This window comes from Giraffa tippelskirchi, chromosome 4, assembly GCF_054371585.1.
Source record: "Giraffa tippelskirchi isolate mGirTip1 chromosome 4, T2T-mGirTip1v1.2.pri, whole genome shotgun sequence".
NCBI lineage: Eukaryota > Metazoa > Chordata > Mammalia > Artiodactyla > Giraffidae > Giraffa > Giraffa tippelskirchi.
In genome coordinates, this window is record NC_137278.1 from 190,199,138 (window position 1) to 190,222,597 (window position 23,460).

The 23,460-nt window shown below is 42.9% G+C and overlaps 1 protein-coding gene across 3 annotated transcripts in view; it reads left to right on the top strand.

Moving 5' to 3' along the window:
- The window catches only part of GRIN2B (glutamate ionotropic receptor NMDA type subunit 2B), an 815,960-nt gene that overhangs the window by 160,052 nt on the left and 632,448 nt on the right, over positions 1–23,460 (top strand). For 2 of the 3 annotated variants that reach the window (XM_081589233.1, XM_081589232.1), the window contains one exon: positions 9,484–9,555. The gene's annotated coding sequence lies outside the window, so the exon portion shown is untranslated. Of the gene's footprint in view, positions 1–774; positions 887–9,483; positions 9,556–23,313; positions 23,391–23,460 lie in introns of all 3 variants that reach the window. The other variant, XM_081589234.1, reaches the window with a different exon arrangement.

The window sequence follows — 23,460 nt, forward strand, 5'->3', positions numbered from 1 at the left end:
CCTTTTTCTGTCTGATCAGCAACCCAGTGCTTTCCCATCACTGCGCTGCAGTGAGGCCAGCAGTCAATTGTAGCAACAACTCTCCACCCCTTCTGAGCTGTCTGAAGCAGGGTAGTCATGCCTCCAGGACATCTGGAGATGTGGGGACCCACATATGACCCCACAGGCCAGCTGTTTCATGGTACAGATTAACCTGAGAAAATCGGCATTTGCAGTCTTGTGCAAGAAGTGCAGAGAAAGGCAGAGACTGTGGAAACACAATCTTTCCTCAGGACATTTGTGTTCTGTCTGATCTCTTTGAGGGGAGTCAGAATTCCTGTTGTTGGCATTTACAGACAGATATTTAGGAGTTACTCAAGAAATAAATTATCTATGAATCAAGACATTGACTTTGATCCCTTGTCTTTTCTAAGCAGGAATGATAGACCAAACGCAAGGAACCCATGCTGCTTACGACTAGGGTGTGTGTCATGGAAAGATCTCATTTCTGATTATCAAACCACCCATGTGGTCCTTACATAGAGGAGAAACTTAATTCAACAAATATTCACTGAGTACCTATTGTGCCAAGATACATTATCATGACCCCTAACCTCAAGAAATCCTTCAGCCTCAATGAGGAGACAAATATAAAAACAGCTAATACTGTGTGATGGATGAATGTTCTAACAGATGTAGGCTTCAAGTACAGCAGGGGCACAAAAATAGGTGTCTCCAGTCTGGTGCATCAGAAAGTGTTTCTAGAGAAGGAGCCATGTGATCATGTTAATGCAGGTCTCAGGAACACCGAGGCATTCCACGTAGAAGGATGGCATGAAGTCATGAATCCACAGCAGCTCAAGAAGCTCGGAGTATAGACTATTGGGAGGGAGATGATATCAGAACGGTGAGTAGGAGTCAGTGATGCTGTGGTATCTATGTGTGCCAGGGGTGGGGTTATGGTATAGAGTTAGGGAGGTGCGTTCATTCAAACAATGATGCCAACTATTGACAGATTTAGAAGCATGGGGGTAATCTGCTAAGATTTGTGCTTTAAGAAGGCATATCTAGTGGCAGTTAGGAGGAAGTAGAAACAGCTGTGCAAGATCAGATGGAGAAAGACCAGGAAAACAGTGAAACAAATTTGAAGAGATTTCTTTGCCAGAGTTCTCTTAAAAATGTCTAATGTGTGAATGGGGTTTCGCAGGTGGCACAGTGCTAAAGAATCTGCCCGCCACTGCAGGAGACACAAGAGATGTTGTGTTCAATCCCTGGGTGGGGAAGATCCCCTGAAGGAGGAAATGGCAACCTACTCTAGTATTCTTGCCTAAAGAATCCCATGGACAGAGGAGCCTAGTGGGTTACAGTCCATGGGTCACAAAGAGTCAGACATGACTGAGCATGCACATATGCATTGCCAATGTGTGAATGAGTACTGCGAAATGGCTTTTTTGCTTCCCTGGTGGCTCAGACAGTAAAGAACCACCGACAATGCGGGATACCTGGGTTCGATCCCTGGGTTGGGAAGATCCCCTGGAGGAGGAAATGGCAACCCACTTCAGTATTCTTGCCTGGAGAATCCCCATAGACAGAGGACCCTGGGCGGCTACAGTCCATGGGATCACAGGGTCAGACATGACTGAGTGACTAAACACACACACACACATGCTCTCTTTGCCCCTCCAGACTCACACACCACCCTCTCTACCCTTATCCTAGGAAGCTGATGGTCTGAAAACGTCCCCTGCCTTTTGGTATCTCGTTGGGTTCAGTCAGTGGGAGGCACTCACAGGAGATTTGACAGTAGGTTGGGAGACTAGACAGGAAAGTTACAACCCCCGCCACGGGGTCTTGATTTGTCAGTACTCTCCCTGGGGTCCCCGATGGCTCAGTGGGTAAAGAATCCATCTGCCAACGCAGGAGACACAGGAGACGAGGCTTTGATCCCTGAGTTAGGACAATTCCCTGGGGGAGGAAATGGCAGCCCAATCCATTATTCTTGCTGGAAAAATCCCATGGACAGAGGAGCCTCTTGGGCTGCACTCTAAAGGGTTGCAAAGAGTCTGACGTGAATGAGCGACTGAGCATACTACCTGAGGTCACAGTTCTAGCTGGGTGGTTCCTATCTATAGCCACAGGTTGCTCTGGGTTCTAGAGCTACAGTTCTCTCCTCCTTTTTGTCTCTTCAGACTCAGCAGTGGCAACACCTTCCTGCTATCACTAGTCTAGGGCAGGATCACCATCTCTTACTAGTTTCCTTAGCCTGCTGGTAAGCAGATAGGGTAGAGGGTCCCCAGAGAAAGAGAACAGGCATGGCTTTCTTGACATAAGAAAAGTCATTTTTGCCCTAAGCCATTTGTGAACTAAGCCTGGCTATAGCGCTTGACCTTGAACAACTCTCATTAATAAGGATTTTAAGGGAACAAAAGACAAACTGTTATCAAGCAAGAGAAGTAAAAATTTGTTGTTCAGTCGCTAACAATAGCAAAGGTAACAAATTAGTTGCGAAGACTCAGGTTTTGTTTCAGTGGTAAAGACAAGCCTGAAGCATTTTCTTGAGCTGTTTCACAGAATTTAAGTCCCCTAGGCACTCAACTCCTAGAACAATTGGAGCCTAAAGGATGTTGACCTTTTCTGACCCTCAGTGACTTCATCAGCCAAAGCTTGAGCTCTGTTAACCAGATTGCCCAAGCCCCTTCATAAATATGCATGTACTCTTAGCATAAAACTTCCCCATTTTGTTGTTCAAGGAGGCACTGCTTTGGGAAAGATCCCTGGTGTTCTTCTTACTTGCTGCAAGTAATAATAAATCCTTCCTTCTCCCTCTGTTTGGCTTGGTTGGGTTTTTTGGCTTGACACCCACCGAGAGGAGAACCCAGTTTTCAGGTAACATCCTTACACCTTTGTGAAAAGTCCGTTCATTCAAGTATCTCACATTACCATTGTTGGAATGTGACCCAGCTTCTTGCTGGGCCCCTGATTAATACAGTTACGGAACCTTCATGAGAAACATCTGTGGGTTTCAAGGAGCATGCTCAATCCGGGCAGAGAGAATGCGAGCTTGAACGAAGACTGGCAGCAAATATGAAGACGAGGACACAGGCTGCAGAGACACTCAGGAAGGAGAGCTGACAGTGCAGCTGCGAGGCAAGGAGGAGGCAAGAAGGGAAGAGAGTGTTTGGGTGGCTCCCCGGCTTTGAGTGATATCATTCACCAAATCATAGAACACAGAAGGAAGGATGGGTACGAAGGAGAATATGAATAATATTTTTGGAAGAATGTATTAAATTCGGGGCTTCCCAGGTGGCACTAGCGATAAAGAACCCACCTGCCAATACAGGAGACATAAGAGATGTGGGGTTGATCTCTGGATTGGGAAGATCCCCTGGAGCAGGGCATGGCAACCCACTCCAGTATTCTTGCCTGGAGAATTCCATGGACAGAGGAAGTGGGACAGCTACAGCCCATAGGGTCACAAAGAGTCGAACACAACTGAAGTGACTTAGCATGCACGCACGCATATTAAATTCAAACTCCTTGTGGGGCCTTTAGGGGTAGAGGGACTCTTGCTTATCTACTGACTTGAAGAACACACAGAGCTCAAATATGTTTCTCACTGCTGCTCGGAATTTACCCTGTTTACTTTTGTAAATCTTTTCTTCATGATTTTGAAACTATGCAGATCCTTGGATGTATAAATATATAGTTTCCAGTATCATTTAAAAAAAAAGAATAAAAAGGAAAAGTAAAAGAAATTTAATTTTAATTTTAGGAAACTTTTCCCCTTTAATTAAAGGAAATGTAATTTAATAAGAGAAAATTAAAGAAAAAAATTTTTTTCCTGCCTTCTTTTTTTTTTTTCCTTTGGCCACGCTATGTGGCTTCTGGATCTTAGTTCCCCAACCAGAGATTGAATCTCCGCCCTTGGCAGTGAAATATCGGACTCTTAACCACTAGACCACCAGGGAATTCCCTCTGGTATCTTTATTGTGACAAGAGAGCCAAATAGTTAAAAGTATTGATAACTAGGGTCATATTGATCTTCTTAAAAGGCCCACACTTGTCTCTGTTTTCTATTTATCAAGCTAGAACAAGGTCTCTTCAAGACAGACATGAAAAAGCCTTCAGCTGCCAGCCAGTCAAGCACTCCTAAGCTCCCACACTCACCTCTAGTTTCCAGACTCTCACTACAGACGGCACGCTGCCCATGCCTGTCACCAGGTGGCAGCCCTGCCCAGCTGACCTGTGTGAACCTGTGGTTGTTGACATGAATCTCCCTGCCTCTGACACCAGTCAGTTCTCATCCCTGATGCAACCTTAGCTCAAAAATCTTCAACAATTATATAAAAGGAGTTTAAATTCCATAGCTTGACAACCAGTGAAAGTGTTAGTCGCTCAGTTGTGTCTGACTCTTTGCGATCTCATGGATTGTAGCCCACCAGGCTCCTCTGTCCATGGCATACTCCAGGCAAGAATACTGGAGTAGGTTGGCATTCCCTTCTCCAGGGGATCTTCCCAACTTCTCAATCTTCCCAATGAGATTGAACCCCAGTCTCCCTCATTGCAGGCAGATTCTTTGCCATCTGAGCCACCAGGGAAGCCCGACAACCAAATCTCACCCAAAACAGTGAAGAAGGAAGCAGAGGCCCCTGATATTTTGAATTATCCTTGGGGAGAAAAAGAGCTTTTCGGGAATGAATATGGGGATTTCTAAGTCTAGATTCCATTACCTGAGGGTGGGGTATGACTTTAACTGGGAAATCAGTGGATTTCCTTTATTCTTTCATTTTTTTGGTCTATGATTCTTTTAAAATGCTTTTTGCATGTATTGTTCCTACCGTTCATTCAGCAGGCAGACATATACCAACTTTATTGTAAGTTTTCATCACATTTGTGTTTTATCCTTAATTAGATTTTTAAGTCCTAGCATCTAATATATATATTTTTATAACCCATAGATTTTGCTAGGTTTAAAGCAGGTGTCAAAAAAATACTTGCTGAATAAGCAGATGACCATATTGCCAAGCGTAAATCACCAACATGGAGCTCACTTTGAATGTAAAGGCCCAAGGCAAGAGCCCAGTTTACCCTTTTAGGACAGCTCATGTTTCTTTTAATCTTCAATTATCTCAAGGTCGGTGAGGCTTGAGAGCAGGAAAAAGATTATTATAAAGAATGGAATCGTGTTCAATAGGTTAGTGCAGAGGCTCAGCTACTTGCTTGCTGTAAAATCTTGAGCAAATTACTTAATCCACTTGGACCTTATTTCTTTGTCCATGAGATTAACCCATTATGGAGAGTCAGCAGAGTATAGCGAAAGAAGTGTTGAACATCAGTCAAAAGATGTTGGTCCTAGTCCCTGCTCTATTGTCAGTCAGTGGTATTAACCTCCTTAAGCCTCAGTTCTAAAATTCTATGTATATAAACTTTTGAATAGCTAAAACTGTGTGTGTATATATGTGTACATGTGTGGATTAGTATCTATTGCTGTATAATAAGTCACCCCCAAATTTAGCAGCTTTAAAGAACAAATGTTTATGATCCCATGCAGTTTCTGACTCAGTCTCTCACTGGGTTGCAGTCACACTGTAGATCCAGGGCTACAGTCATCTTGAGGTCACTTTGGGGCTAGAAGAGCTTGAGCTTCCAAGTTCCTTCAAGTGATTATGGCAGGCCTCAGTTCCTCAGTGGCTAAGGACTGGAAGCCTCAGTTCTTTACCATAGAGAGGCTCACAGCATAGCAGCTGGCTTCCCCCCGAGCAAGAGAGCTAAGAAAGGTAGAGCTGGAGACACACTTACAGACAGATGGGGGAGAAGGGGGAAACCCAAGACTAGACTCAAATATTTTATCATCTAGCAAACTTGGAAGTGTGTGTGCAGTGCTAAGTCACTTCAATCAGGTCCAACTTTGCAACCCCATGGAGTGCAGCCCACTAGGCTCCTCTGTCCATGGAATCCTCCAGCAAGAATACTGGAGTGGGCTGCCATGCCCTCCTCCAGGGGATCTTCCCCACCCAGGATCAAACCTGCATCTCTGCTGTCTCCTGTATTGGCAGGCAGGTTCTTTACCACTATTGCCACCTGGGAAGTCAGGCATCATTTCTGTTGTGGACTGTTGGTCGTGAAACAGGAGGGAAGGGGGCAGGGAATAACTTGTAAAAGAATGACACAGCCATAGGACACAACACAAGCTGGTTAGAACCTACTAGGTCCAAGCGTGGAAGACTCAACTTCCAGTGGATCTTGAGCCTCATCATATGCTATTTGTAATACATTAGCATCTTGATGATATGCCCGTTAGGGCCATGACAGTTCTGAGGCTAACTATAAAAGGCCAGAGAGTGGGCAGTGGCTCAATTCCTGAAAATCCCCTTCCCTTCCCTGAAATAGTTGGAATAATCCTTCCACTCATTAGCCTATGAAATTACCCAGCCCATAAAAACTAACCACACCATATTTCAGGGCCTCTTGCCTTCTGAGATCGCTTGCAATCTGTGAGGCGTGTGTTTCTCTCTAAATAAATCCACTTCTTACCAATCAGTTTGTCTTTCACTGAATTCTTTCTGTGATGAGACATCAAGAACCTGAGTTCCATTAAGTGCTGAAATCAGGTGTGATCTCCATGAAAAGACCTTGGGTTCAAGTCTCAATCTGACTTGCATGGTTTCAGTCAAGGAGACCAGACCCAGAACAACATGGGAACAAATTCCGCAGAAGTGCAAATACCCAAAATAGGGATTATTTGAGGGCATTTTGAGGTTGGTTACCACAGTGCTCAACAGCAGAATTCACAGTTTCATCAAGTACTGCTCCTTTCCTTCCTCATCTCAGCTGCGTCTTCCCAACCACAGTGTAATCTCCTTGTTCTCCACTCTGTCCCTCTGTGCATGGCACATGCCACATGCTCACTTTGTTGAGATGAAATGAATGAATATTACACTTGATCCATGCCTTTTTTTTTTTTTCAATGAGATGAGAGCCTCTAGTGTACTTTATTTCTTTAAAGATAGGGAAGCCAAGGTCTAGAAAGGTCTCCTTATTTGCTAGCAGTAGAGTTAAGGCTAGACCCTGGTCTCTAAACTTTCCATTCTCTGTACTTTCCGCTTCAGTCTCTCTTAACTTCAGTCTTTGTAACTTGGAATTATCCCTGACACAGAATTTAGTAGCTCTGTTAATAAATCATCTACCTCTGCAGCTCTGCCTTTTTGTGCCATTGCCTTAGTTCCACTTCTATTGAAATATTCAGCAATGCTTTCGTCTGATTTTCCTTCTATGCTATAATTTTCTCTTTCTGTTCACTTTCCGGTTCCCTTGCCCTAACCCTAAATGTACTTGAATGGCCACGGTTTCATGGATATTAAGTTCTAATATTAACTTGCAGTATCATCTTCCATGCTCTGTTTATTTTTTATTCTTGTAATACAGTTCATAATTATGTGTCTGAAATAGTTTCTAGTTTAAAAGGCAAAAGCAAAAATCCTTTTGCAATAGGTCCTATTTAAATCACAGACCTCATTTTTGCTTCATTTCTCTATTTCTTCCCCTTATCTATTACTAGCCTCATTGGAAAAAAAAAATTATTTGAGATCTCAGCATTTCTAGAGTGAAGGCATCTCTTTCACACTTACTGAGATTTGAAGCAGGCTGCTTCCCTCTCCCCTCTCTCTGGATGTCACTTTTCATGTGAAGCTATTATAGCAGGTACCAACCACATTGCATTATTTACACATGTCTTCCCTATTGGACTGGGCACCTTGAGGATAAGCATCATGTCTTACTCATTGTTTGCATACTCCGGTATCTCATGATATAGTTCCCAAGAGGGTCTTCATACATATTTGTCAAGTTGAATCAACCAACTCTTCATGTCATTTCCAAAATTAGATAAAGCATCCTTTTCCCAGTACTGATCATTCTTCCTTAAGATCTTGTACTTCTCTGAGTTAGAGACAGGGATTATTATTTCTTCAGGCTACTGTTTGCTGACCCTGGAGTGTTCTGTAGTCCTAAGTTTGACCTGAACAGAGTCATTTGAAAGTGACTCAGACGGTAAAGAATCAACCTGCAGGAGACCTGGGTTTGCTCCCTGGTTTGGGAAGATCCCCTGGAGAAGGGAATGCCAACCCACTCCAGTATTCTTGCCTGGAGAATTCCATGGACAGAGGAGCCTGGCAGGCTACATACCATGGGGCCCTAAAGAACTGGACACGACTGAGCAACTAACACTTTCACTTTTTTTTCACTTTCACCCAAGACAATCTACAGTTGTCCTTTGGTGTCCATGATCAGGGATTGATTCCAGGACCCACCAGTGGATGCCAAAATCTGAGGATGCTCAAGTCTCATGGTGGGCTCTCCATATGAGCCATTCCACATTAATGGATTCAATCAACTTCAGTTCTATAGTGCTGTATTTTTTTTTTTAATGTGTGTATAAGTGGATCAACATGATTCAAATCTGCGTTGTTGAAGGGTCAACCTTAATTTGAGGTGTGTGTAGAAAACCTCTCCCCAAGAAGTGTGGTCCTTTTTCAGATAAATCCAAACCCCTTCTCACTGGAGACTGAAGACTTATCTTACAAGATGCTCCTTTTGAAATCCAGATGTCTCAGGAAGAAACTGTAGCTTATCTCTCATCTGCTGGCCCCTTAGCAGGATATTTCAGTAGAAAGAGCTACAAAAGCAGGCAGATTCTTGTTAGAATGAGGTCCTCTGTCTGGAGTGGAGGTGGGGAGGGAGGTGGTGACAGGGGAGGAGGGAAGGGCCAATGCAAACTGTAGCCTGCCCTCCTCAGCGATCCCGCACTGTGAGCAGTCACCAACAGGAGAAGCAGAAAAATGCCTTTGTCCTCTCACATTTGCTCTGGCTTCCTGGTCTTTTTCTCTTTTCCACCTGTATATTTCTTGAGTTCACGCCCAAAGCTAGAGAACTAGCCATGAGGCTGCCACAGTTACTCTGCTCTGGTGACCGCTGCAGCCCAGAGGGTCACTCGCCTGCCTTCAGCTCCAGCCCCACTAGGCGGGTTGTAGGGACACCCTTACCCAGCAAAGGATGGTCTTTTCTCAACCACTCCAAAGTTACTGCTCCGAAGTTAACCACAAAGTTAGTTGTTTTTTAGTCCATGGGGTCACAAAGAGTCAGACACAACTGAGCTACTGAGCACACACACAGTGTAACCCATATAAAAAAAAAAGAAAAAGTGAAAGTGTTAGCCACTCAGTCATGACCAACTCTTTGCGATTCCATTGACTATAGCCCGCCAGGTTTCTCTGTCCACGGAATTTTCCAGGCAAGAATACTGGAGTGGGTAGCCATTCCCTTTTCCAGGGGATCTTCCCAACCCAGGGATCAAACCTGGGTCTTCTGAATTGCAGGCAGATTGCCATCTAAGCCAACAGATTACTGGATGACAAATATTTATTTTTTAAATTAAAAGTTAAAATTATTAAAGTTAATTAAAGATTACTTTTGGGAAGCTAACTCCCTCCCCCTCTAAATTCTCAGGTGGTGTGAAGGAGTCAGGTGATGCCGGGAAACAGGATGGGATGTCGACTGACCTCCTTTGGTAACGAGAAGGTACATTTGCTGCCCTTTACTATGGCTGCGTCTTCACTCTCATTCAGGTTGCCCACAGAGCAGGGGCTGATCTAGGGCCCCAGGAAGAGGCTGCCTGCCTTTGAGGATTTGTATGTTCTCTGGCTGAGCACAGTTGTAAGTGTTCATTCCTCTGGTCTTCAGGAAGAGCTTAGCTCGAGGCAGAGTCTAGGTGAGAGGTGCTGGCCTGGATGTGTTGCCCAAGGAAAGGGGCCTTCTTGGCCCATCTTAGTAGTTCCAGGCACCTTTTAGGCCTTGCCATGGTGATGCGAGTGTCTGTTTATGACTGGCCCATGGCCATCCTGTTATCACTGATGTGTTTTGGGCAAACCAAACAGCCAGCAGCATAGTCCTCAGAGAGTCCTTCAACTCTACATGGAACTTCTGCCCTGTTATTCCAGGGAATTGCCCTGGAACAGACACCATATCCTTGCACCCTAGCTCCTCAGACACTACTCTGCAGTTGCATTAAGGCCTGTGAAACAGGAACTGATGGAGCTGCCTAATGCTTCTTAGCATTTCAATGTTGTTACATTTATAATGTTACTCAATTTAAAAATAAATGTATTTTCTACTTTGCAATTCTTATGTTCTCCTTCATTCAGCTGTTTAATAATGTCAAATGCTTAGAACCCAGATTAGAATTTCTTACAATGGTCTCTGATTAAACCCCAATAAAAGCACAGTCAGGAAAATTCATAATATAAGGCATGCTAACTAACTCTTGGAAGCTCTATTTACATTTTATAAATCTTAAACTAATTTGAGGATTATGCTTTAAACTAAAAAGATCTGTGGGTAGTCTGGCAAAATACTAACAATAACAAATTAAACCCCTCCCCAAACCTGGGTAGTTTTGTTCCTTAATTCATTACTTTGCCTACTTTCAAAAAATGATTTGAAACAATGTAACATAATTCTTTAAAACCACTGAAATAGAAACATAAGGATGAAGACAAAGCAATGAAAGTCATTGAATAATTATTCTAGAAAACCTGGACAGAGGGAAATGTCTACTTTTAAGTTCAAGACATAGTCTCAGGTTTTCCTATAGCCGAGGTTACAGTTACATCTCTCTTACATCTATTATGAAAAAGCATATTGGGCAAATGTCTTTCTGGAGCTAAATTGTAAGTAAAAAATTATATTGTGAATCTTTGGGAATGTTGATCAAGACAGTAGGCATATCTTCAACTAAATAAGATGCTCTTTATTTAGTCTGTCTAAAAAAGTTTTGATTTATAAAAAGAGGGCATGATATTAAATTTTAGTTTGTAAAACCATTTCTATAAAGAGCTAGAGCAGTATTCAGATATATAAGTTTCTGTTGAGATGACATGATATAGCCTAGAAATTCTAAAAGAAATACAAGGACAATAAAAAGTTAAAGTTACCACAGTCTATCTTTCTTGAGCATCAGCAGTCTTCGCTGGGTTTTTATTAGGAACTTATAAAAGACACCTCAGAATTGAGGTTACTGGTAGGAATCTCAACCCCATGTATCCTGTGTTATTTGAAATAATATTCATATACATTGGAGATGTGGCAAGTTAATATTTTATTATACTTTCTAAAAACTGACTTATCTTCCTATCTTGATGATAGACCACTCCAACTCTAAATATATGAAAAATACCTATAAAAATATGAACAGAGCATCAGCAGAGTCATTGGGACTTAGAAGACCCTCAGGAGGTGTGAGTGCTCTGTTGGTAGAGGCAATCTGCCATGGGCTTTGAATTTTCTAGACATTCTTGCCTAGCGTACCAGCCTGCAAGACTTATCCATCTTCTGACATTGAACAGTTTTTGGAGTTAGCTACGCAGGCAACTAAGTAGGTCTAGGTGACCACAATGTGACTACCTTGTTCTCTAGAGGAAAGGGGACTAATTAACTTCAAAATACCCACTAGTGCTTCTTTTATTTAAAATTTATTTTAAATATCTTTACTTTCTGCTTGCTGTATCATTTGCTTCTTGATCAAAAAGTCCTGGACTTGGGACTTCCCTGGTGGTCCAGTGGCTAGGATTTTGCCTTCCAGTGCAGGGAGTATAGATTCCATCCCTGGTTTGGGAGCCAAGACCCTAATGCCTGGTGGCCCCAAAACCAAAACATAAAACAGAAGCAATACTGTGACAAATTCAATAAAGACTTTTAAAAAATAGTCCACATTAAAAAAAAAGTTCTTGGCTGTAGGCCATAGATTTTTCTCCTGTAAAGCAACCCACTGTGTGTGCAGATGTCTTTGGTTTCATCATGGCACCCCTGTTGGACTTGACAGCAAGGGTAACTGAGGCAAATCTGCTGATGTTCACGTTACTCACTGTGCTGTGAGTAAAAAGTCCTTTGTCTCTGACCCTGAAATCTGTTGTCTTCTGTCCATGAAACTGTGGTGGACTACATGGTTAGCTGGAAGGTAAGGGAAAATCTCAGACTCTTGACTGCTTTTGACAGTCTTCCTAAAAGACATCAGTGCCTTAATCTTCCTTCCTCTTTAGCTGCCTTTTTAAGGCAGATTCATTATGTTCATTACCTCTAAAAGTGTTTGCTCCAACTGGCAAGTTTATTTTTCCTTTACTTTATTTACAACCACCATGATTGGGAGTTATATTCTTCAGCTTGAATGAGAATCATGAGAGTAAAAGAGACCATGGATGGGACATACAGTCCTTAAACATACCTGTCAAAAGGATAGCAGTAATAACAATTAATAATATTGTCATCATTATATATGAAAAATTGAGATTCAGAGTTTGTACAGTTTCTTCAAAGGCACACAGCCTGTGAATAGCAGAAACACAATTGAAACCTAGACCTGCTTACCCTTACCCATTATTCTGTACTACTTCCCCAACAGAAGTTTCTAGAATTTCCATATTTAAAATATATAAATATATACATGCATATATAAATATATATTTCATTAACCTCTTACCCCTCCTTGCTAGGCATTAGTAACCTCTTTTTAATCTCAGTTCAAGTCTTATGACTGTTCCTGTGTCATCTCCTCCTTTCTTCAGTCTTCAGTTCAGTTCAGTCACTCAGTCGTGTCTGACTCTTTGTGACCCCATGAACTGCAGCATGCCAGGCCTCCCTGTCCATCATCAACTTCCAGAGCCTATCCAAACTCATGTCCATTGAATCAGTGATGCCATCCAACCATCTCATCCTCTGTCGTTCCCTTCTCCTCCTGCCCACAATCTTTCCCAGCATTGGGGTCTTTTCAAATGAGTCAGCCCTTCCTATCAGTTGGCCAAAGTATTGGAGTTTCAGCTTCAATATCAGTCCTTCCAATGAACACTCAGGACTGATCTCCTTTAGGATGGACTGGTTGGATCTCCTTGCATTCCAAGGGACTCTCAAGAGTCTTCTCCAACACCACAGTTCAAAAGCATCAATTCTTCTGCACTCAGCTTTCTTTATATTCCAACTCTCACATCCATATATGACTACTGGAAAAACCATAGCCTTGACTAGATGGATCTTTGTTGGCAAAGTGATGTCTCTGCTTTTTAATATGCTGTCTAGGTTGGTCATAACTTTCCTTCCAAGGAGTAAGCATCTTTTAATTTCATGGCTGCAGTCACCATCTGCAGTGATTTTGGAGTCCAAAAACATAAAGTCAGCCACTGTTTCCACTGTTTCTCCATCTATTTGCCATGAAGTGATGCGACCGGATGCCATGATCTTAGTTTTCTGAGAGCTTTAAGCCAACATTTTCACTCTCCTCTTTCACTTTCCTCAAGAGGCTCTTTAGTTCCTCTTCACTTTCTTCCATAAGGGTGGTGTCATCTGCATATCTGAGGTTATTGATATTTCTCCTGGCAATCTTGATTCCAGCTTGTGCTTCATCCAGCCAAACGTTTCTCATGATGTACTCTGCATGTAAGTTAAATAAGCAGAGTGACCATATACAGCCTTGATGTACTCCTTTTCCTATTTGGAGCCAGTCTGTTGTTCCATGTCCAGTTCTAACTGTTGCTTCCTGACCTGCATACAGGTTTCTCAAGAGGCAGGTCAGGTGGTCTGGTATTCCCATCTCTTCAGTCTTGTCTTCCCCCAAATTGGCCCAAGTCCCCTTCAGTTTGCTTTGGGCTGGCAGTTAAATCAGGTAATGGTAGCAACAAGGAAGTCACAGTGACCCAGGGAATCCTCAGCATTTATTCATAATTACTGGTGAAGTTAAAAAATACTCTTAATTCTATTTCTGAAATACTCATTGCCACTATTTTTATTTTTTCTTAAATGTCTTTGATTTTTTTGGTCCACTTGTCTTTGTGTCTGCACTGCTTGTGCAGTGCTAAAACTGTTCTTCTGATGGATGAAAGATGAGTCCTTTCATCTGTAGTACTGGGAAAAGTTACTGAGCATCTCTGATGCAGGTGTGGTGTTTGTGGTTGGAAGGGCAAGTTTCTCACTGCTCGTTTAGAAGAAAACCGTCAACTCTGAATAGGAACAGAACTTTCCTCCATTTTCTTTCCTATTTTCCATTTTGAAATAGTTAACAGACACAACTTGACCTAAGACTCATATCTCTAGGGTTGTAAGTCTCTCAGGCAGAGTCCTGACCACTGTTATGTTACAATAACTTATGGCCTGATTGCAAGTTATAAAACCTGCAAAGAAATAATAATGTCGATAATTATAGTTATTATACTAACACCACTACCTTTTATCAAATATTGACAATTCACAAGGCTCAATACTAAAGTACACATGCATTATATCATTTAATCCTTTTACCTCTGTACCTAAAGTGAGCATTATCATCACCCATTTTACAGATGAAGAAATTGAGGCTTAGAGAAGTCAAGTCGTTTCCCAAGACTGTTCAGCTGGCATACGGCAGAATTCCATCTTAGGTTTTCAGATGTCAAAGCCTCTCTTTAAACTACTGTGTTCTAAAGCAGAGGTTCACAAAGTATGGGCCTGAGAACAACAGCATCAGCATCACTCAGTCTCCCACATTGACAGGGGGATTCTTTACCACTGTACCACCTGGGAAACCCAGTTATGTTTTTAAATAAGTCCTTATTTTTTCAGACATAGATTGTTGTTGATTAGTCATTAAGTCATGTCTGACTCTTACGACCCTATGGAATGTAGCCTGCCAGACTCCTCTGTTCATGGGATTTGCCAGCCAAGAATACTGCATTGGGTTGAGCCACCAGGGAAGCCCCTAGACATACATACTAGAGCATTTATTGAAGTAGAAGTTGCTGGGGTCAAACCATGGGATTTAGCAAAGATTACGGTGTCTCCCCAGATTTTCCTGGCACCCACCCAGATTTTTGTGTGTCCATACCCCTCTGCCCTGTGTAGCCCCACTAATGGGGTATGTAGTGTGCTTCAGTCTTCAGGGTCACAAAGAGTTGGACATGACTGAGTGACTCAGCTGAACTGAGCACAAGCTTAGATTAGCTCAATCCCAAATCTTAGCTACACTTCCTAGTTTGAGGACAGACCAATTAGGGAGAGAGAAAGTTTTCTGGAGATTTCTGGGAAAGAAGTTTGCTTGTTCTTCTGAGCAAACTCTAGGATGCGACTCAGATTTGCTTCTCTAGGAGAGAGATGTGGTAGCCAGTTCCTCAAATGGCCTCCTGAGATCCAGGCCTTACATAGTCTCCTCCCATGCTGAGTCATGGCTGAGCTGTGTGAACAACAGAATAAAAGAATACCATGCAAGAAATTGTGCATGAGTTTGGAGGCTAAAACCATTGCAGCTTCCTTCCTGCTCTCTTTGACATCCTCCTCTGGGGAAAGCTAGCCACCATGTCATGAGGACGCTCGTAGTTCTACATACAAGTCCAAACAGAGAAGAACTAACTCGCCAGCATCAGTCTATCAGCCGTATGAACAGACCACTTTGGAAGTGGGTCCTTCGGCTGTAGGCAGACCTTTGTGTCTGCAACTTCAGCTCACATCTGACTATAGCTTCAGGAGAAATGCCTACTACTGCTACTGCTAAGTCACCTCAGTCATGTCCGACCCTGTGCGACCCCATAGATGGCAGCCCAGCAGGCTCCACCGTCCCTAAGCCGAGCCCCATAACCAAACCACTTCAGAATTCCACAGTAACTTTGGGAGATAATAAACAACTGTCATTGGTTTAATGTAACTTGTTGCACAGATATAAATAATATATGAGAGAAAAAAATTGTAGCCCAGAGAGTTGTAAGTAGGCATCTTGCGACCACAGGAAGGAGCCAATTTGAGGTGAAATTACAGTTTGGAAGGCAAAGCTGGAGAGGCTGGAAAGAATGTGATTCCTCATTATCGTCACTGAAGCTCATCTCACTCTGTATTTTACAGATCGCAAGCAATAAATATTTTATTGTTAAAACCAATTTGGGTTTCTGTTACTTCTAACTGCTTGATTAGAGTAGAAAATTTGAGAATTTTGGTGGTATGAATGGAATGTAGGAGAATCTGAGACTAAAAAAAAGCAGTAATAAGTGAGTGAAAATGTGGCCAGAACAGACAGGCTATTGTATTAGTTTCCTAGGATGGCCATGACAGATGACCACAATCAGGGTGACTTCAGTTCAGGTCAGTCGCACAGTCATGTCCGACTCTTTGCGACCCCATGAACTGCAGCACACCATGCCTCCCAGTCCATCACCAGCTCCCAGAGTACATCCAAACCCATGTTCATTGAGTCGGTGATGCCATCCAACCATCTCATCCTCTGTCCTCCCCTTCTCCTCCTGCCCTCAATCTTCCCCAGCATCAGGGTCTTTTCAAATGAGTCAGCTCTTCACATCAGGTGGCCAAAGTATTGGAGTTTCAGCTTCAACATCAGTCCTTCCAAAGAACACCCAGGACTGATCTCCTTTAGGATGAACTTGTTGGATCTCCTTGCAGTCCAAGGGACTCTCAAGAGTCTTCTCCAACACCACAGTTCAAAAGCATCAGTTCTTTGGTGCTCAGTCCAACTCTCACATCCATACATGACTACTGGAAAAACCATAGCCTTGACTAGACGGATCTTTGTTGACAAAGTGACGTCTCTGCTTTTTAATATGCTGTCTAGGTTGGTCATAACTTTCCTTCCAAGGAGTAAGCATCTTTTAATTTCATGGCTGCAGTCACCATCTGCAGTGATTTTGGAGCCCAGAAAAATAAAGTCAGCCACTGTTTCCACTGTTTCCCCATCTATTTGCCATGAAGTGATGGGGCCGGATGCCCTGATCTTAGTTTTCTGAATGTTGAGCTTTAAGCCAACTTTTTCACTCTCCTCTTTGACTTTCATCAAGAGGCTCTTTAGTTCTTCTTCACTTTCTGCCATAAGGGTGACTTACAACAACAAAAATTTATACTTTCTCAGTTCTGGAGGCCAAAAATCCAAAATCAAGCCATCAGTAGGGTTGGTACCTTCTGGAGATCTGGGGAGAGAGTCAGTTCCATGTCCCTCTCCCAGCTGTTGCTGGCTGCTGGCAATTCTCAAGGCTCCTTAGTGTAGAGACAGCACTCTAATATCTGCCTCTGGATTCATATGACCCTCCTTTCTTTTTTTTAATTCATTAATTAATTTTTGGCAGTGCTGTGTCTTCATTGCAGCACACAGGCTTTTTGTTGCTGTGTGTGGGCAAGTTGGGGCAAGTGGAGGCTACTTTCTAGTTGTGGTGCATAGACTTCTCATTGTGATGGCTTCTCTTGTTGCAGAGCACAAGTTTCAGGGTGGAACATGGACTCTAGGGCATGCAGGCTTTAGCAGTTGTGGCCCACAATCTTGGCTGCCCCTTGGCATGTGAGATCTTAATTCCCAGAGGAGGGATTGAACCCATGTCCTCTGCATTCGTAGGCAGATTCTTAACCACTGGGCCACTAAGGAAGCCCCCATGTGACCTTCTTGTATGGACACCAATCATTAGATTGACAACCTGTCCTGACCCAGCAAGGTCACCTTCTGAGGTTCCAAAGAAGTCATGAATTTGGGGGTGCTTAGTCGCTCAGTAGTTTCCAATTCTTTGTGATCCCATGGACTGTAGCCCACCAGACTCCTCTGTCCATGGGGATTCTCCAGGCAAGAAATCCTGGTTAGCCATGTATTAGTGGTTAGCCATGCTCTCCTCCAGGGGATCTTCCCAACCCAGAGATTGAACCCAGGTCTCCTGCATTGCAGGTAGATTCTTTACCATCTGAGCCACCACCAAAGCTCAAGATTTGATGCTTTTGAATTGATGAATTTGGTGGGGGGGAACTTCATTCAACACGGCACGGACATGCTTTATAATATTTATTCATTCAACAAATTCTTAGTGTTCCTAGGCCTGATACTGTGTGCTAGGCCTGGCATTGGCTCCTCAGGGTAGATGGATGAATAAGACAGATGTAGTGCATGTCCTATATGAAGGTCACAGTCTTGACAGTCCAGTGTACAAGACAGATGTTAAGCAAACGAGCATGTGCACTTTTAACAAGCACTACAGTAATGCTCATGCATAATGGACTGTACCTCAGTCTCCCCATCAACCACTTGAGGGGAAAACTCTCCTTCTGTTTTCTCCACTCAGCCCTGAACTGGGATGGGGTGGGAGGTGAGGAAAGGAGGCCCTTATTACTGAGCCTTCCCATCTTGTGGACATGTGGGCCTCTTTCTACCACTGTGAGGAATCAACTAAATCAAACATGTTGCTTATATCTAGGCTAGATTTTCTCCTCCTTCAGTTAGCTTTCTCTACTTTTTCCCTCCTCTCACCTTGCTCTATCTTCTGCCACAGACTACATCTATTGCTTTGCATTTTAGTTAATAAATTAGTGGCTGTTGAATTGTAGGAGGCCACTTTTCTTTTGAAAACATGTTTAAGTGTATGTTGCACTCATTCATGTTTCCTAGGAGGAAAAGACATATTTTTTTCATTTTTCATCTTCCTCAGTGCAAAAAGTTTGTTTTAAAATTTCTTTCCAGCAGAATAAAGGACAGAGATAGTCCATAATGACATTCCTCAAATATCACAATTGGAATAAAACCAAATATAGTAACAAGATTTCAGAATGTTTCTCAGGGAAAATCTAGTGGATTCTTACAATTTGGCTCCTTTGCAAGGTTAACGCGGCTAATTTAAAAATGATACAATCATATATGTTAGAACTTTACAGAATCTTGGAGGTTATTAAGATTCAGAAAGACCACCATTCCCTTTATTTTACATATGGGCTTCCCAGGTGGCGCTAGTGGTAAAGAATCCATCTGCCAATGCAGGAGACACAGGAGATGTGAGTTCGATCCCTGGGTTGGGAAGATCCCCTGGAGTAGGAGATGACAACCCACTCCAGTATTTTCCATATGAGGACAGGTAAATCTGGAGGTGAAGTGAGTTACAAAGTCACTCTTAGCCAGATGATTCAAAACTCCTCTCATTCCTCAAAAACTGTTATTCTAAGTATTTTTGATGACTCTGTTTCTCTACCTTGCTTTGCATATGTGGCTATACTCTTAATGCTCCTTACTGTCTCTTCAGGTTTCTCCTCATTTACTGCCCCTTAACTCCTAGGAAATCCAGCACCCTTCTTCCTCCACGGAGGTGCTCCAGTCTCAGAGAAATGAGGGTCACCTTATATCAGGACTGGGGGACTTGCTCCTGCATTGGAGCTCAGTTTTCTGAATCTTTTTTTTTAAAGGTTATGCATGTCTTCAACATACAGAAAAGAAAAAAAAAATTTTTAAAGCCATTTTCATTCGTTGTCTTCAGTCTAAAAATAGGGTGACAGAGGGATCGTGGGATAAGCAGCAGGAGCAGGGAAGAGTCGGTTGCCACAGTAACCAATGAGCCATTTCGCTGCATTTGCCTTGACTGTGTGATTTCTGGGAGTTTTTTTCCCCTTTCCTTCTCCTGTGCGTGGGGGTGGGGGTGGGTGGTGGGGGCATTTTTAGATTATGTAATGTGGAACCTGATTCCTCACTTCCGGACTCTTCGTGAAAATGCTGTTCCTTTTCACTTCCCCACCCCCTTGCCAACAGCCTTGGGTCATTGGCTTTGCTGGGGACTAAGAGACAAGATTATGATCACACCCATCCCCGTCTCTGTGTACAGTAGTGCCTTTCTTGAACACTTCTCCAGTTTCTGACAACCTAGTTCCATAGAAATATCTGCCTCCACCCCCTCCATCCCAATTCCGATCAGGTCCTCAAATGCCCTAGGCTCCAACAACCCACCAGGAGACTAGTGCCGGGAGCTTTCTTCTGCTCCAGAGAGGAGAGAGGCAGCCTTGTGTGCAGGTCAGTCAGGGAAGTGGCTCTGAAGCTGACCTGGTTCTGCTGTCATCTCAGCCAGCTCCGCTCTCACCCCATCAGCAGATCCTGGGATCCAGGAACCCCCTCCCCTCTTCCCCCCACATCAGAGTGTAAAGAGCACTGGCTCTGGAGGCAAACAGACCTGTGTTGGAATCCTGAACCCACCTTGGGCTAATCATCATTTGACATTTTCGAGCCTGTGTCTGGCACGTATGAGGCACCAGCTAAATGTTAATCTCTCCTACTTCTTCCCTGGTTTCCCTGTCCGTTCGTACCTGCTTCTCCCCTTCCCTGCTGTTGTTGGGCTCTGGTTGACTGTAACCAGCTCAATCCAGTATAGTGCTTTGGAAGAACCGATGTATACATTAGGGCTTCCTTGGTGGCTCAGTGGTAAAGAATCTGCCTGCCAACGCAGGAGACGTAGGTTTGATCCCTGGGGTCTGGAGGATCCCCTAGAGTAGGAAATGGCAGCCACTCCAGTATTCTTGCCTGGGAAGAACATGGACAGAGGAGCCTGGTGGGCCACAGTCCATGGGGTCGAAAAAGAGCTGAACACAATTTAGCAACTAAACAATAACAACTACGTATGCATTTGAGGGGTCACACTCTCTGTTAAGAGACTTTTTCTATCTGACTCTCCACAGTCCTCAGTCTCCTCACTGGCTGCCTCATGTCCTCACATGACATCCCTCTAGGCTTCAGTCCTTTCCTGACTTCTTTTCATCAGAACACATCTGTTCTCAATCCCATTCATGAAGAAAGAACACAGGAGGTATCTGGATAGCTCATCATGTTTAAATCAAAATGTAAAAGTGTATTCAATGTATCCAAATAAAGTAAAATGGTGCATGAAAAACTCCAATCCTTGCTATTTATTAGGGTGATCAGGAATGAATGAGAAGCTGAATGAGAGGTATTAGTTAGAAATCATTTTTTGTTGCAGTGTTGGAAATCCAACCTGAGCTTACCTAAGAAAAAAGAATATATTAGCTAAAGTCAATGGGAAGTCCAGGAGTGGAGCTGTCCACAGGATCCCAGAGATCCGAATGACTGGCGTCAGAACTTTTTATGTTCATTAACTCTGATTGTCTCTGAGTGGCTTTATTCTCTGCTTACCACAGACAGACTTTCTCAAAATTGATAACATGGCTCAGATTTATATCTTTCCCACTTCTATGACCTAAGAGGCAAGACTCCTTCTCTTCCAACTCCAAACTGGATAATTTCAGGGACAAACTGGTTAGCTTGGCCAGGAGAATGGGGTCCTCTCTGACCATGTTGTGTGTCCCATGTCAAGGAGGTGACAGTCACCAGAGTGACATGATTTCTATCAGTGGAGGATCCATTCACCAAAGGGGAGTGGAATGGTGGTGGAAGGTTGGAGCAACAGTGGCTTACCTCAGAAGAATAACTGAGATGAGTGATGCTGGTCCAGTCAGAAGAGTGGCTGGGGAAAGGGAGAGGCAGGTAGAAGCAAGTGCTTGCTTAATTCTGAGGAGGAGGACAAAGCTCTTGCCCTCAGGGAGCTCTGAATGCAGGAGGTAGGACTGAGAACCAAAGAGAAAAAGGTGGAATGGAAGGCACCAATCAGAACTTACCTACACAGTCAGAGAGGGTCCGAGAGAGGGCTGAAGGTGAAAACTGAAAGTTGCATCCTGTGCCAAAGGAACCTACTGTTTATAATAGCAGCATGTCTCAAATTGGGTTTTGTGGACCCCCAGTTGATGCTACTAGGTCCTCCTAAGGAAAAATGAAAACGAAAAGAACGGAGGGACTACCCTGATGGACCAGTGGCTAAAACCCTGCTGTCCAAGTGCAGGGGGCCAGGGTTCAATCCCTGGTCAGGGAACTGGATCCCACATGCCTCAATTAAGAGTTTGCATGCTGCAATGAAGATCGAAGATCCTGAGTGCTGCAACTAAGACCTAGCATAGTCAACTAAATAAAAATAAATATCAAAAAAGAAAAGTAAAGTAAAGGAAGGGAAAGCAAAAGGAAGGGAAAGGACTCTGGCCATGTTTTTGATTGGAAATTATGGCTTAAAGTCATTAAAATGTTTTTGTTCTCATTATTACATTAATGCTCATTCTACACATATTTGACAGTAGAAACAACCCTCTTAACCACTCACTATTTACTAGCATCTTGAAGTGGACCCCTGTTCCATAGATTATATTTTGAAAAGTACTGCCAGAGAGGTATCTACACAACTCATGGTGCCAGTTAGAATGTCAGATTCATAAGGACCTTTAGAAATGTCTGAGCATTCATTTTTTAAATTAAAATTTTAATTTTAAGAGAATTTTAGACTCACATGAGTTGTAAGAAATAATACAGAGAAATTCTGTGTACTCTTTACCTAGTTTAATGGTAACATCTTAGGAAACAATACTCTACTGTGCCTATCAGGTTATTGACATTGATAGAGTCAAGACACTGAAGGTGATCATCACCACAAGGTCCTTCATGTCACCCTTTCACAGTCATGCTCACTTGCCTTCTGCTCCACTCCCTCCTTAATCCCTGGAAACCGTTCCAGGAATCTGGTATTTTTCACTTCAAGAATATTACGTAGTTAGAATCATACAGTATGTAACCTTTTGGGATTGGCTTTGTTTTTTTTTTCACTTAGCATAATTCTCTAGAGACTATACATACCAATAGTTTGTTCTTTTTCAGTGCTGAATTGTATTCTATGGTATGATTGTATGACAGTTTAACCATTTATCCATTGAAACCCATCTGGGTTGTTTCCAGTTTGGGGCCATTATGAATAAAGCTGCAGTAAACATTCATGTCCAGAACTTTTGTGCGAACATGTGTTATTTCTCTGCTGTAAATACCCAGATCACAATTGACTGGGTCAAAGGATACTTGCATGTTGAAGATTTGAGTCATTCTAGATACTGGCCCTCTGTTGGATGTGCAGTTTGCAAATATATTCTTCCAGCTTATAACTTGCTTTTTCATCTTAACAAGGTCTTTAACAGAGCAAAATTTTTAATTCTGATAAAGCCAAATTTATCCATTTTCCTTGTGGATTATGCTTTTGGTGTTAAGTATAAGAACTCTTTGCTTAGCCCTAGATGCTGAACATTTTCTTCTATAAAATTTTTATAGTTTTATATTTTACATTTAATTGTGTTATCCATTCTGAATTACTTTTGTATAAGGAGTGAGACTTAGATCAAGGTTTATTATTGTTGCTTTTCCCCTGTGCTATGCTGTACTTAGTTGCTCAGTCGTGTCCAACTCTTTGTGACCTCATGGACTGTAGCCCACCAGGATCTCTGTCCATGGGAATTCTCCAGGTAAGAATACTGGAGAGGGTTGCCATACCCACTTCCTGACCCAGGGATCGAACCCAGGTCTCCTGCATTGCCAGTGGATTCTTTATCATCTGAGCCACCAGGGAAGCCCAAGAATACTGGAGTGGGTAGCCTATCTCTTTTCCAGGGGATCTTCCTGACCCAGGAATCAAACTGGGGTCTCTTGCATTACAGGCAGATTCTTTACCAGCTACCAGGAAAACTTTTCCTCTATGGATATCTAATTGCTCCTGCACCGTTTGTTGAAAAAGGTAAGTTTCCTCTATTGCACTGCTTTTGTACCTTTGTCAAAAATCTTTTGGGCATTTTCATGTGGGTCTG